Below are 14,303 nucleotides of genomic sequence, written 5' to 3' on the forward strand. Positions count from 1 at the left end.
AAGCAAGTTTTTTTTTTTTTTTTGATGCTTCCTTAGAATTAACTGTTTTTTCTCTGATTTTCATGTATAAACATGGATTTAAAAATTTGCTTTCAGACCTTGTTGATAGAGATAAATTTCTGTGAATGGTTTCTTTGAGACTGGTTCTAAACCTTTTGCATGTCATTCATCCATAGAGTAAAAGGAGATAACAACACTGGGAACTTGTCACCTTCTCCATGGTTTTGAATTTCCTTTTCTCCATGGTTTTGCATTTCCTTTGCTTTCTTACGTTCAGGAAATGGCAATGGTCCATTTGTTGTCACGAGGGTCATCCTCTCTTCTGCCTGGACATGTTGCATGTTTGTGACGACTATAGCAGTTGTACGCGTGGGACAGAAACATTAAGAAGGCAATGTTTCCTATCTCTATTTAAGAGATTGTCATGGTTTTGAACCAGTAATTAACAAAAAGGGGAAAAAAAGAATTATTTATTTTTTGCTGTGAGATATGGATTAAAACAAGAGCAAACCAGGCATAAAACTTAAAAGGAATAAAGAAAGTTTATTGACAAACTACAAGAATAAGAACACCAGAATAAACTTTTAGAAAAACCTTTTCATTTCTTACTGCCCACCATTCTTTTGTTCACATGACAACGGAGACAAAAACTTTAGCATTTTTGATGGTTTAAACAATTCTTAATTCCTTCTACAGTCTTTTTATCAGTCTCTGTAGAGAAACAGAAGTTCCTTTCTGTTAATTTATGGAGTTTCTCACAAGAAAACTATTTTTGTTATAGTTTCCCGTTTCTCTGATATCAGCTGCTCAGAGCTGCTGTTATCAGAGCCCACCCCTCCAATTCCACATCACTCTGAAATGTGTTATAGGTCATGAGTTTGAGGATAGCACTTTTAAGGATAAGTTATTCAAAGGCAAAAAGTATTCTTCATCTGTTTCTGTGAGCTTCACTAGAAAACAGTTTTCTCATTGCCTCTCAAGGCTTCAAATCTCCCAGCACTTCACTATACCACAATTACTCTGCTTTTTACTCAAATTTACACTTTGAACACTCTATTCCTCCCCATACTCCATCATGAATTAAAGGAGTTCTTTTCAGGACTTCATTGTCCATCCCCATAGTTTTAACAGAAAGATATTTCAGCTTAATTAAAGCATCTTCTTAATTCTCTACCTTTCTTGAAGTTTCTTTTCTTTCTTGCCACTAGTAGTTTATAAAGTCTCTTTTCATGTTGATCACTCTCCTCTTCTCTTTCTGGATAAAAAGATTAATCCGCAAGTCTCATCTGGATAAGAAAGAGTTAAAATCTTGCCCAAGCTTTTGTAGATGGTTCGGTGATCTCTGCTGAACAGGAGCTGGAGCTGTCTGCGATGAAAAGTTCCTCATAGCTGCTCTGGAGAGCATGGTTACCGTCTCTGCTTGCAGCAGGCCCAGAGCCCCTCTCTTTCTTCACTCGGCAGTTTTCTAGTGAATGTAGTTACAGCAAAACCTGCAGCCGAGCCAGAGATTGGGCCGGGCCCGGCCCAGCCTGACCTGGCCCGGAGCAAGCCCCCCGCAGGCCCCATCTCCCGGCCGGGAGAACGGCAGGCCCAGAGCCCTTCTCCTTCTTCACTCGGCAGTTTCTGGTAAATTCCATCACGGCAAAACCTGCAGCCAAGCCAGGAACCGGCCTGGCCTAGCTTGGCTCGGAGCAAGCTCTTGCAGGCCCCATCTCCCGGCCGGGAGACGCAGCAGGCCTGGCCCGGCCCCTGCCCCAGCCGCGTGGCCTGGGCAGGGAACCGGAGGCCAGCCGGAGGTCTGCTACCTTTCACAGCCAAGCAACAAAGAGAACAACAGAGTTCTGGGTTTTTTTTTTACTTCAAGGTGGGGTTCACAAGTTGATCTCACTTTTCAATGGCTAAAACTGCTGTCAATTCTCAGCAATGACCGATGATTGGTCATGAGAAAGACTTCAGGTAGTCCCCAGCAACTCCAACTTTCCTTTAAGGTAAAGTAACTCCATGACAGAGATTTTAAAAATCATTTAAAAAACTGAAAACAGAATGGATGCTGAACCTGGCCATGGAACCTGGGTGTCCCTGGCTCTCCTGTCCTGGGCACAACTGGATTGAGCCCTGACTGGCAAGGCCATCCTGCCCTGCCTGGGGCTCCCCCTCATTTCCTGGCTCCTCAGCCCTCAAGGAGTACCTGGCCCATGCAGCATCCTGACAACAGGCTTTAGCTAATTCCATTTGGCTTTTACACTTTCACCTTTCCTTGTCCATAAATGCAGCACTTCTACTCAAGACAAGTTTCTGCACATTGCCTTTCAGATTTTCCTTGCATATTCCAATACTGTATGAAGCAATTGACCACTGCGTGTTTTCTGTTGGTCCATGCACATTCTTCTTCTCTGGCTAGATTCATGAAAGGTAAAGGAAATAGTTCTTTCTCACTATATCTTGTAGGAGGAAAGTCAAGTTAATCTTTCACAGTTTTGCCTTTGTTCAAAAGCCAGACAAAATCAGGTCCTATTTTTAAAAAGCTTGCTTCAGTTTTCCATTAGTAAGTTGTAATATCATCACTAATTAATAGAATTTGATCCTAGTAACACTTTGACTACTCGGGGGTCAAGAGGTTAGTGAAATATAAAATAAGTCTCACTTTCCTAAATAAAAGTGTTACTTAATTTACTGTAGCAGATTTGTTGTCTCCCAAGTTACATAACTCTAATGATCCAAAGAAAGTGACAGGAATGAGACAAATTACTTAAAGGGAGATTGTATGGACCATATATCTTCCTAAGCTATAAGATCTCCAGGGATCACTTCTAACCTAAATTATTCCTTGACTGCATAAATAAAGTGTACAAATGCAGCTTCTACATCAGAAGAAAAGCCTCCATCTTTTTTTGAGACAGATGGTCATTAAGACAAGCTTCCATCAGGAAAATATCCAATATCATAAAAGATATCCAAATATATTGCCTGGAAGAAATCTTCCAATTCACATACTTGGGATTCTTGTGAATTAGAAGGAAAAAAGATGTCTTCTCAATTTCTAGTACAGAACTAACAAGGAAAAATAATTGTTTTGTCCATTTTGAAATTAATCTGATTATATTGTGCATTAATTTGGTGAGTTGGTAAATTAAGCACTTTTTTAAGAATGGAGGCCTTCTCAGTTGTGAATTTGATGCGTTTTTGTATTTTATTCATTCTAATGAAATATCAGTAGTTTAATCAATGTTCATTTACTTAATTTCAGTTTGGCTTGACCATATAAAAAGTATAGGAATCTTTTTTACTCCTGCAATTTTAAGCATGTTTCAAGTACCTATAAGAATACATCTAGTGTGAGCAAGATTTTGGCAAATCATCCTACTCTTTTTAAATGTATATCTGTTCACAATTTTTATTAATGTTTATAACCAATAAACCAAAATATCTTTTTTTCATAAAATCTTCAATATGCATCTCTGACTTGCATAACTTAAAATGACTTATCACTTTTAGTAAATCTTCACTTATTTTTACACTTGAGTAAGTCTGCATATTAATCATTTTTTTAAAAAGAAAAAGGTTTTAATAGCTGCTGTTTCTGTTCCCTAGATAATTAGGAGGGTAGGCAGGTATTGCTGCATGCAAACTCAGCATTTAAGTACGCACCTCATTATGGCTATTCCATGCCCCACATGCTACAAAATGAGGCTGTCTGGGATGCAATACTGTAACATTGTTCTGCATGCTAGCAGGAGCCTGTATGAACCTTTTCCTTATGTCAGTGAGTATTCCCCATCCCAGCTTTCTCAGGGATGCCAGCATGACACCTGGAAGGAATAACACTTGAACAATCTGAATGATAAACTCATGACCTAGTCTTTAATAAGTGCATTTAAACAAGATGGCACATTTCAGTGGTTCCTCTGAGAAGGTTATCTGATAATTTCCAGTTATATTCAGGACCTTTTTGGTTTTAATATGGACTGTATACCTGAGACCTAAATGCTTAAAAGGCTGCTACTGTCCTACTCTACCTCTGCTTGCTGCAGCAGGAACTCTAAGATGTAGAGGTTAGCTAGGTGGTGTTGAACTAAATTTGGTTTAGACAAACATAGGACTGTGCCTAAATTTCTCATTTCATAAGTGTATAGCTACAGGAATAGACACAACTTTAGGACATCAGTAATTACAGAAGGATAAATCAGTACTAATACTTTTATACATTTTAAAATGCTCTCTAGCATTTGCTTCAGGTCAAGTATAATAGAATTGTCTGAACAAAGTGGATTATAAAAAAATTCAAGGTATTACACCTGTTTAATGTTCAGCAATTGTTCATTAAAAGATTGGCTAATTCAGGTGAATTCATTATTCAAATTATTCATTGGTTTCTTGGTTTCGTAACAGTTCATGATCTTTTCTTTACTGACATAATACAATGCTGTGCTAGTAGGTTATTGAAGTTTCATAATTTTATTTATTCTGTGTTTATTTATTCAAGCCTTAAAGTATTACTTGATTCTCTCACTGGAATGGTTTAGGTGCTTAGGAGACTCACTAGCATAATATGAATTTGATATTTCCCATGTCAATATGTTATTTCAAATGAATTACTTATAAATATTTGAGTGGAATTTATATTATTCATAAACATTCATAGTAATCTGGATGTTCAATTATGCACAGAATGTGAAAAAGAGAGAATGGCAGATGAGGACAAATTTAAAATAGTTCTGGTAGAAACAGTCATTTGGGGAGATATTCTAATGTATGATAACTTTCATTAATATCTTAATGAGTTTTGTGATTTTATCGTGGGTTCAATCATACTTCTTCTATTGTTCTTCATTTTATTCAATCTGATTTTCAAAACTCATTTTAGTATGTGTTGGTATGGAATGGATAATGGGCTCTTACCTACAGCTGACAGTTCCTCTGCAGACACAGCTTCACTAAAGGGCTAGCAAAGCAAAAACCAGTTCCTAAACAGATATGAGTGTGGAAAAGGAATTCCAGAAACCTTGTGCAGGTATGAAAAATGTGCAATCCAGTAATGGCAAGCTAATGCAAGATATGGGATGTCCTCTTTAGGTCTTCATATTTGAAATTTGATTTATATTGAGAAAAAGCCTATAAATTCTGTGTATTTCTCTTAACTCTTGTAAGATGAGATAGTTACAGTAAGTGATGGTTAGAAGGGATCAGCTAAAAATATAAACCCTAAAGGGAAACTTTAGATTACCCTGTGAAAGTAAGCAAACATCATGGAGAAATCTAAAGGCTGCAACTCATGCTATTTTTGAAAGTATGGTTTGTATGGAAATGGAAATGGGATTCTAAGATGTTTCTCTACACCTCAGGTTGAGGTCCTGTTCCTTGTCAGGACCTCAAAAAGCAAAGCGAGGTGGGAAGAAAGGAACTATACTTCCACCTTTTCTGCTTGTGGTTAGGGAAGACATCTACCACTTATTCTTTTCATAAGTGCAAAAAGTTAATATCCAAGCATCAGCAAGATCTGCTGGAGTGACATGGCACAAAGAGGGACTTGTGTTTACCTGACCTTTTCCCTTTATTTATATATATACACCTTTCATGTATTTCCAGACTGCTTCCCCTCCATATGTTATCTCTCTTTCCAGTCCTTCAGATCCAGTCCCAAGACTGTAGTTGGCCGAAGCAGAGGTAGGAATGATCCTATTCCCCTTGATATCTTTACATGACTGCACAGAAAAGACCTGTCTCTAACTTTCAGACAGGTTGGAAGAACCAGCAGGAATGTTTCTTCCTAATTATCCTTCCTGAAAAGGGATTACAGTTGGGCTCATTATAGCAGGAATGACCATATCCTTACTATCCATATTCAATTTTTGGTGGAGTCTTCTTGCACATACATCAAAGCAAAACAGCAGCAAGGGGATACAAAAAAAACCCCAGGAACTGGTACAGAAATTCAAGGCTAAACCTCTCTGCTTTCAGATTTATGTGTATTAATAAGATGGTAAAAATCTTGGATTTGACTGCATGTGGCTGAAGTTGTGTCAGAGGAGGTTTAGGCTGGATATCAAGAAAAGGTTCTTCATCCAGAGGGTGGTTGGGCACTGGAGCAGGTTTTCCAGGGAATTGGTCACTGCTCCAAGCATGTCTGAGTTCAAGAAGCATTCAGACAATGCTCTCAGACACATGGTGTGGCTCATGGAGTGTCCTGTGCAGGGCCAGGTGTTGGATTTCGATGACCTTTGTGGCTCTCTTCCAAGTCAGCTTATTCTGTGGTTCTGTATTTCTGTGATATTGGAGCCCAGGAGCACCTTAGATGGGGCACAGTGCTAAAATTAAAGTTTCCTATTTGTGTGTGTTTGTTTAAAATGAGATATTCTCTACACACATGCTTCCATTTGGAAAAGATACTGTGCTTTGATGATGCCTCGTGTTATGAATTTCAAACATGCAGAGCAAGGATTTAATCCACTTGTCAGTCTGTGGTGAAAGCATGTGTATCCCTTTTGAAAACTCAGCCATTGCCTTAGAAAATACATGTATGGTTGCTGATTTTCCAAGATATGCAGCATTGTGCACCCTTGAGAACAGTAAAACTTTTCCTGCATAAAACAGCAACTACATTAAAAAATGCCAAACGTATCAAGAATCTTCACAGTAAATCTTCTACTGCCTGCATGATAGGCAGTGAAATTACATTATGCAAATTGCATGCAAATATATGCACTGCATATGATAATTAAAACCTTTGTAAATACATATTTGCAAAATACAATCCATCATGGTCCACAAGGTTATAATCTACATTTTTAAATGAATAGTGCAAAAAACTTTTAACATTCACACAGAAGTGAATGATGATAATTTGAAACATAGTGAACTATCAGTTACCAACTTTAGGTTTTTTACAGAGTGTCGTTTATTCCAAAAAAAATCCCTGATTGACTAAATAAAAGTTTCAAGACTTACCAACATTTTTTGTTTGTGTGAAATATAATAACTAATGTGCTACTGTAACTGTGAGCCTTCAGTAATCATGAATGGGAAGCAAAACGTGTTGCATGCAATGTCATGAAGCAGAACCTGACAAGAGCAGAAATTTTACCAAGAAATGTGACAAATCACTTGCAGGAAGTGGCCTTGGAATTATTTTTAAACTTTTTAAACTTCATATCTCAATTTCTCTCAGGAAATAGCAACTCCTGTAGGACATCAAAGCTGAAACCATAATGGGTACACAGAGCTGTCTCAGATGGAGCAGGGCTAACTAATAAATCGAACCAATCTCTTCCTCAGGCACTCTGCTCCTCTCAAGAGATAAACAGCCCCGGGCTTGACATGCTCTTCAGTCTATAGTCCATGGGAAGTTTACAGCCCACAGTGCTATAGTAGTGCTGTGTGAGCTCTCAGTCTAAAATCTGCACAGTCTGGCACCAAACGCTCCTCTTGTACCTTCTCTTGTGTGTGCGTGATGTTGTCAAGGCAGCAGTCTCCTCTTTGCTTTCTAAAGCTTTCCCAGAAAGAGCTTCAGTGGTTTTCTTCTCATGCTTCCGATGTGCAGAACTGATATTCCCATGCTTTCAGCTCATTTTAGTCAAGACTGACCTATGGAAGTGAGCAAGCTGGAGAAATCTAAAAGCTAGAATTCAGGATACATTTGACCCCAGGACAGTTTGTGGGAAAAGGAAACAGATATCCCAAAAATAATAATACCAAAGTACCTTGTGGCACTGGTTGAAAAAGACAGGGAGTTTGGGAAGGTGATGACCCCTACCTATCTCCATCCACACATGCAGGAACCAAACTACTGGCCTGTATTGAGGCATATATCAGAGGAAGTGATTTTCCAGCTTTCTGCTTCTGAGACCCCACCTGGAGTACTGTGTCCAACTCTGGGGACCCAGAAGGTTTTGGACCTGTTGCGGCAAGTTCAGAGGAGGCCACCAAGATAATCAGAGGGATGCAGCACCTCTCCTGTGAAGACAGGGTGAGAGTTATTAAACCTGGAGAAGACTTCATAGAATATTGCACCTTTCAACACCTAAAAGAGAGCCTACAAGAAAGTGTAGAGAAAGTTTTCTACAAGAGCTTGTAGTGATAAGACATGAAGGAATGGTTTTAAACTGAAAAAGGTTGGGTTTAGATATGATATGAGGAAGAAGTTATTTATTGTAAGAATGATGAGACACTGAAACAGGTTTCCCATAGAACCTGGGGATACTCCATCCCTGGAAGTATTCCAGACCAGGCTGGATGTGGCTTTGAGTAACCTAGTCTAGTGAAAGGTGTCCCTGCAAATGGCAAGGGGGCTGGAACTAGATGACTTTTAAGGTCCCTTACAACCCAAGCCATTCTATGATTGTATGTTATCACCTGTTTGTTTTCCTATCAGCTGAGAAAATTCAGTGAACTTGATTCTTCTGGTATTGAGGAGGTCAGTCAGTTGTCAGCAGGCCTCAGGTGACAGACTGACAGTACACAGCCTTTCAGCCTGCTCTTGCCACGAGTGACATGCAGGCATATCTGTAGCCATGGGATTATTTTCCTAATATTTCTAGGACTTATAACACAGGTAAAAGTAAAACTATGCTTTTTAAGAATTCCTGGTTGGCAACCAAAGAGAGCTCTCCCACCCTTCAATTGTGTGTAATTCTAGTGAATTAGCTAAATGAGTAAGTGCGAAAAAAGCCTTTTGTTCCCCATGTTTGAAACAATATTCATTAACAATATTGATCAGCACCCTTTAGCTGACATTGCTGACTGCTGGGATTGACAATGCATACTCCTAGGAGGAAAGTCACTTTGTGAGCTGCTGACCTGTGAGCATTGGATAGTCTCAATTTTCTTTACATGGCATCTTCTGTTTAAGACATGCATTACATAGACACTGAATATCTTTGGCAGTGTTCTTTATTGCCAGAGAATAGACCCATCCTCCTTCACCATAAGGAAAGTGTTTTTCCTTCACATCAGGCTAGTGAAATAAAGAATTCTTTAAAAAACTACTCCCAGAAGAAGGCAGCTGAGCAGCCAGCTACAGAGCTGTTCATGACTAACTCTGGACCTGATTCTGCCACCTGTGATCATAGCAAGTGGCAACACTGATTTTTTTTTTTCCTATGAAATTATTCCACTTGCCACACTGTTACTTTCTGGGTTAGCCTTATCCTGAGCTCTGAGTTTCCATCCATTCTGCCAGTAAAAAGAGGTGCTGTACAACTTTTGCATGCAGACAGGAGAATGTGTGCAGGATATTCCAGTGGGGTGTATTCCAGTGGGGTGCTGTCAGAAAAGACTTCTATAAAATGAGAGAGTGAAATTTGCAGGCTTCCATGTCTGACCAGCTCTGGAAATTGAGAGCACAGGCATTTGCCAGAGTCAAATAATTTAAATTATTTAATTATTTATATGCTACTTATCACTATTTTGGGTTTTGTAGCATTTTGGAATACCTCTACAGAAGCAGTATCTGAGCCTCTAAAAAAAATCAGTGTCTGACTACTACACAGAAAGGCAGTTTAGCAAAAAGTATCTTCCAATTAAAATGTCCAGCCTTTTAAAAATATATATTTTTATAATCCAGCATATAATAATTGTTTTTTAAAAATACAGATATTAACACATTAACAAAATGTCACGGCACTTTATTGAATGTTGAATTCTCTGAGTGGTGCTGTGCTCATACTTAAATGCACTGGAAGTTTGACAAAGCAGCAGGCCAGCTGGCAGCCTTGGGAGCGTGACAAGAAGGCACTCAACACTGGGCTCTGCAGGGATGTATGTCAACATGACAGGAGAGGTGTACTGACATGGACTTCAGTTTTGTGGAAGGGAGGAAAGGCAAGAATGTAGATTATGAGCCTTTTGTGCGACAGTTACGGTGACTTAGTTCCCTGCCACCCTATTTGAATGGGATATCTGCAGGGAGCTGCTGTGAAGGTAGAACACTTGAAACTAAAGAGATAAAAATGTTAATATGATTGATTTATTTGGTTTTATAATGACAAGAATATCTGCTGTAGGCAGGAGGATTATTGCAGAAATAATTAATTTAGCATTTTAAAGAGCTTCTTGCTCTTAATTTCTTTTCTTTTATAACTTGTCCAGAGAAATAGAAAATATCATGAATAAAAACTTCTTAAGAAAATATAACTGCAGCTAATCTGAGCTCTCCAGACAGAGGAATGTAAATCAATTGCCCTCTACAACTTTGGTCAGTCAGATCAAACCATCCAAAGGTGCAGGGGGTCAAATTGCCAGTCAGTAGCCATGACTAATAAATGTGTTTCATTTTCTTTACCTGTGAAAGGATGCTAACTCGACAATAGCCACAGAGAAAGCAGTCCTCATAAACAATAGCATGATTATTTCTGTGGGTTTGCCTGTTCGGAAAAAGCATCTGGATAAGTAACTCTGTGATCACTGTGCTGAGAAACAGAGCAGAGCTGCTGCTGCCGCATCATTTAAGAGTTAAACCCTGTAGAGATGAAAATAGAAAGGCTGATTGCCGGTTGTCTCATCAGCCCGTGTGAAAAGCAGCTGACAGTATTCATGTTTGGAAGAGGAGAGGAAATTGGAAATCCATTCCATTTCTCCCAGTGTTTCAGTCACAAGAGTATATGTTACTGCAGGACAAAAAAATATGGGGAGGTTAAGATACTTAAGCCACAATTCAGTGGTGTCCATTGTCACAAATTAACAGAACAGTAAATGGATTGAAAAAAAATAGCTTTGTTTCTTCAGACTCCATCTGTGATAGTGGGAACTAGGACTTCTGATCCTCTGGGATAGCTTTGAGCTTTTTCCCTTTCCATCTGATTATTGTTTGTGAGTGAACATTGAAATTTGGATTTGGCATCATTAACGTCAGCCACCAGACTCAGACTTGGACCAAGAACAGCTTGCAGAGTATCGGTGACCATTTTGACTGCGATGAACACCACAAAACCATAACAAAAGCTGTTCTTTCTCTCCTAAGAGCAAAAAGAGTGGTTGCTAGTTTGACACCCACATGCTTTTCCCTCCCTCACTGTTTCTGTCATCGCACTTTATACTCCCTCACAGAGTTTCAGATCAACAGTTGCACGAGATATCCAGCGCATTTCAAGGCTAAGTTGTCACACGCATGGACACTTACCAGGGATGGCACTTTGGGTAATAAATATTGAGCCACCTCCTAAAATCTATAATAAAGGCACACAGAAAGATGAGCTAGAGCTATGTGTAGTGCTATTTGCTATTCAGCAGGATGAAGGAAGGATTGTAGGTGGAATGTACTTGTTCTGACAACAAAGGAATAGTATGTGCTTCCTTTTAAAAATGAAATTTCATTTTTATGTTGACTCAGCCATTGGTCTTGTGATTCTGTCACTGACATTTACACTGTTATCTGACCCTCAGTATCTTGCTGTAGCCCAGCAATAAAAATGTCTTTTGTTTCCCCACCATCTTCTGGACCACTATCCACTTATTCATATCACACCAGGGCTGCAGTGCTTCCAGACAATCTTTTTTCAACATGTATATAAACAGCAAAAAGGAATCCAGGAAGATATTATAACAGGATCTTGGGTCTCCAATAATCCTCTCACAGCTGCTGGTAGGGCTGCACATCCCACTCAGGGCAAATTTCAGCTCAGCTTGCAGCTGCCAGCATGGCACGGATCCCATAAGAAATGAGAGGACTCCTCTTTGCTTCCTTGACTTTACTGAAAGTAGAGCAAAGCTCCTGTATGAGTTTCAACACCTATGAACTTTTTTTTCTCTGATTGCAGTGCTTCTTCTTCACATTTTGCTGAAGATAGAACTTATCTGGCAGATTTAACAAGTTGAGCAAGTTGAAGAGAGAATAAAAAATATTTGGGGCCAGAAAGAGACAAAGAAAGATTAGGTGACAATCTGTGTTCCAGTTTAGGGGAACTTTTCAATGAGCTGCCCTCAGAGAACTCAAAATACACTTTCTCTTGTTTTGCAGATTTGCTCCATTTTGCCCTCAGAGCTGGTGTGGCCATTTTCCAAGCTAAACATATTGGGGAAGGGGAAAGGAAAAATAAATAACTATTTTTTGGCTGGTAGGAATCCAAGCAGTAGTGAAACTACCTCATTTCAATAAGGTCATGTAAAAAATAACTCAATTTACTTAATTTTTGTGACTCCTAATGTTTCTGCTTGAGTCTACTGTTTGAAAGCCAAAAACATTGTGACAAATAATGAGGTAATTATGCAATTAGGACTTAATTACTCATGCTGTAAGAGTGATCTCTTCTGTAGTTTTCCCCCACATAAGAAAAGAAATAAATATTGTGTATTTTTCTCCTCTCTAGTGAAAATTTCCATCTTGAATTATGTGAAATCCTGAAAGTTAATTTTCATGGTTTTATCTTTGTAAGGTTATTTAGACCAGGATTATCTAGACCATGGCCTGTCATGAAATAGTCATCGGTGCATGGTACATTTTATTATTTGTGCTCAGCATATGGACAAGTGAAGAGTGGGGGTATGCAGACATGTTGAGCTGTGGCTTCTTTCTCTCTCCAGAATTTCTGGCAGTCTTCTGGGGCAGGGAGTAGGGATGTACAAATTGTAGGTTTTTAATTCTGTGCACCCCTGTGGCAATTAGAGTGCAGCTATCAGGCCAAGGCTGAGCCAGGCGGGTGTCACTTGGGCTATATTGGTACAAAACACCGAGCAACCTGCACCCCAGGCTGTGGGAAGAAGTGACCAGCAGCTTCTGCCAGGCTCAGCTTGACAGAGAGAGTCCCTTTGGGACACTTCTAAAATCGCTGTCTCCCTCCTGTGACCCACACCCTGCATCTCCCCCAGCTCTTTGCTTCTATACTGCATTTGAAATGCAACACACACACACACGTGTATCTCATGCTGGATGAAAATATTTGTCAACAGTTTTGTAAACTCAGAAATTTTGGGTGTTTCTACTGCAAGGCCTTGGCAAAGGAGGAAACAAAGAAGAAATCCCGCCTCAAAGGTGCCATGTAGTGCCATCTTAAAATATAGATTTGTGAGTTCCTGAGACTAGGTTGAAAGTAATGTATTGATTACTCTGCACTGCCAGATGCCTCACATCTCAAATAACTTCCCTAACAGAGGTTTGCATTGTGTTCCTGATGTGGAAAGAATTTAGTACATGGGTTTTCCTGTCTTTTCATGGAGAGCTGCCATTTTCTGTCTGGGTGCTTAGAGCAGAGATGCAGCAGTTAATGTGAATGCCAGCTAAACTGCGCAGCTGGTTATTCTGGTGGTTGAGGACCAAAAGCTCACACATGTCCAGTACATAGTCATTTTACAGCTGTTTGAGCAGGACTGGGGCAGAGCTTGCTATTTGAAATCATCTATATTTTCTTCTGTGGAGACCCAGGCACACCTGTGCTGAGTGTCTCATAAATGCCCTCAGCTGGTGATGGTCTGCACCACAACACTCTTCTCAAGGCTGTGTGTAAAAGGCTTCTAACAAGGACCTTCCTTCAGTCTGTCTGAAATTCAGGACACAACCCTCTTTCAGGTGAATCTGAGAGTTCTCTTAGTGGTGAATTCCATTTTTCCTCTCGAGCTCTTTGCTGCTCAAAGTGCTTCATCTGTCCGCTATTCACAGAAGCAGTGCAGCTGATTTGATTCTGAGTGCAATAGACCTAGATCTGAGGTGCCAGAATAATCTATTTCTCTCATTACATGCCCAGCATTTTAAGATTAAGCAATGCCTGACTTATATTTGCACTTAAATTAGACTGTAAAAGCACTGTTCTTAGGGGATGCTAATAAGAACTGGAGAATGACACTAAATCAATGAACTCCTAAAGAAGGCGAAAAAGAGCTAAACTAAAGCTCACATGCTAAGCCCAATGGACTTTGTTCAAACCTGTTAAGACAGACTTTGCATGAAATAATGTTGTCAAGAAAGAACTTTATCTTCAGGTTTTCAAAAGCATCTCATATATGAACAATCAGGGAATAAAGTAGAAAGCTGCTGTTTCTTAATTTAAAAAAAAAAGATAAAATAAATAAAAAGAAGAAGGAGGAGGCGGGGGGAAAAGCATGTATTCACAAATCTCATGCAGTGTGAGAATAACATGTGGTTTACTTTTTAGCTTGGTTAAGTAGTCTTACTCCATTTTCTTCCAACAGAATACAATTCTCACTTCATGTTTGATTTGAATTACTCTTCCAGCTGTACGATCCATGCATGCTGAGGTCTATTTTGAAAAACATCCAGGATCCTGGCTCGTTTTCCTTTTCATCAACAATAATTTTCTCAGTTTCCACCTCTTACAGGACAGAAGAAATTAGGCAAAATCTCTTCAGTCAAGGAGACA

The 14,303-nt window shown here is 39.3% G+C and overlaps 1 protein-coding gene across 1 annotated transcript in view; it reads left to right on the top strand.

The window, feature by feature from the left end:
- GRM1 (glutamate metabotropic receptor 1) overlaps positions 1-14,303 on the top strand; it is a 182,132-nt gene that overhangs the window by 100,910 nt on the left and 66,919 nt on the right. The gene's annotated exons all lie outside the window — the stretch shown is intronic.

The sequence above is a fragment of the Poecile atricapillus genome, chromosome 3 (assembly GCF_030490865.1).
Source record: "Poecile atricapillus isolate bPoeAtr1 chromosome 3, bPoeAtr1.hap1, whole genome shotgun sequence".
NCBI lineage: Eukaryota > Metazoa > Chordata > Aves > Passeriformes > Paridae > Poecile > Poecile atricapillus.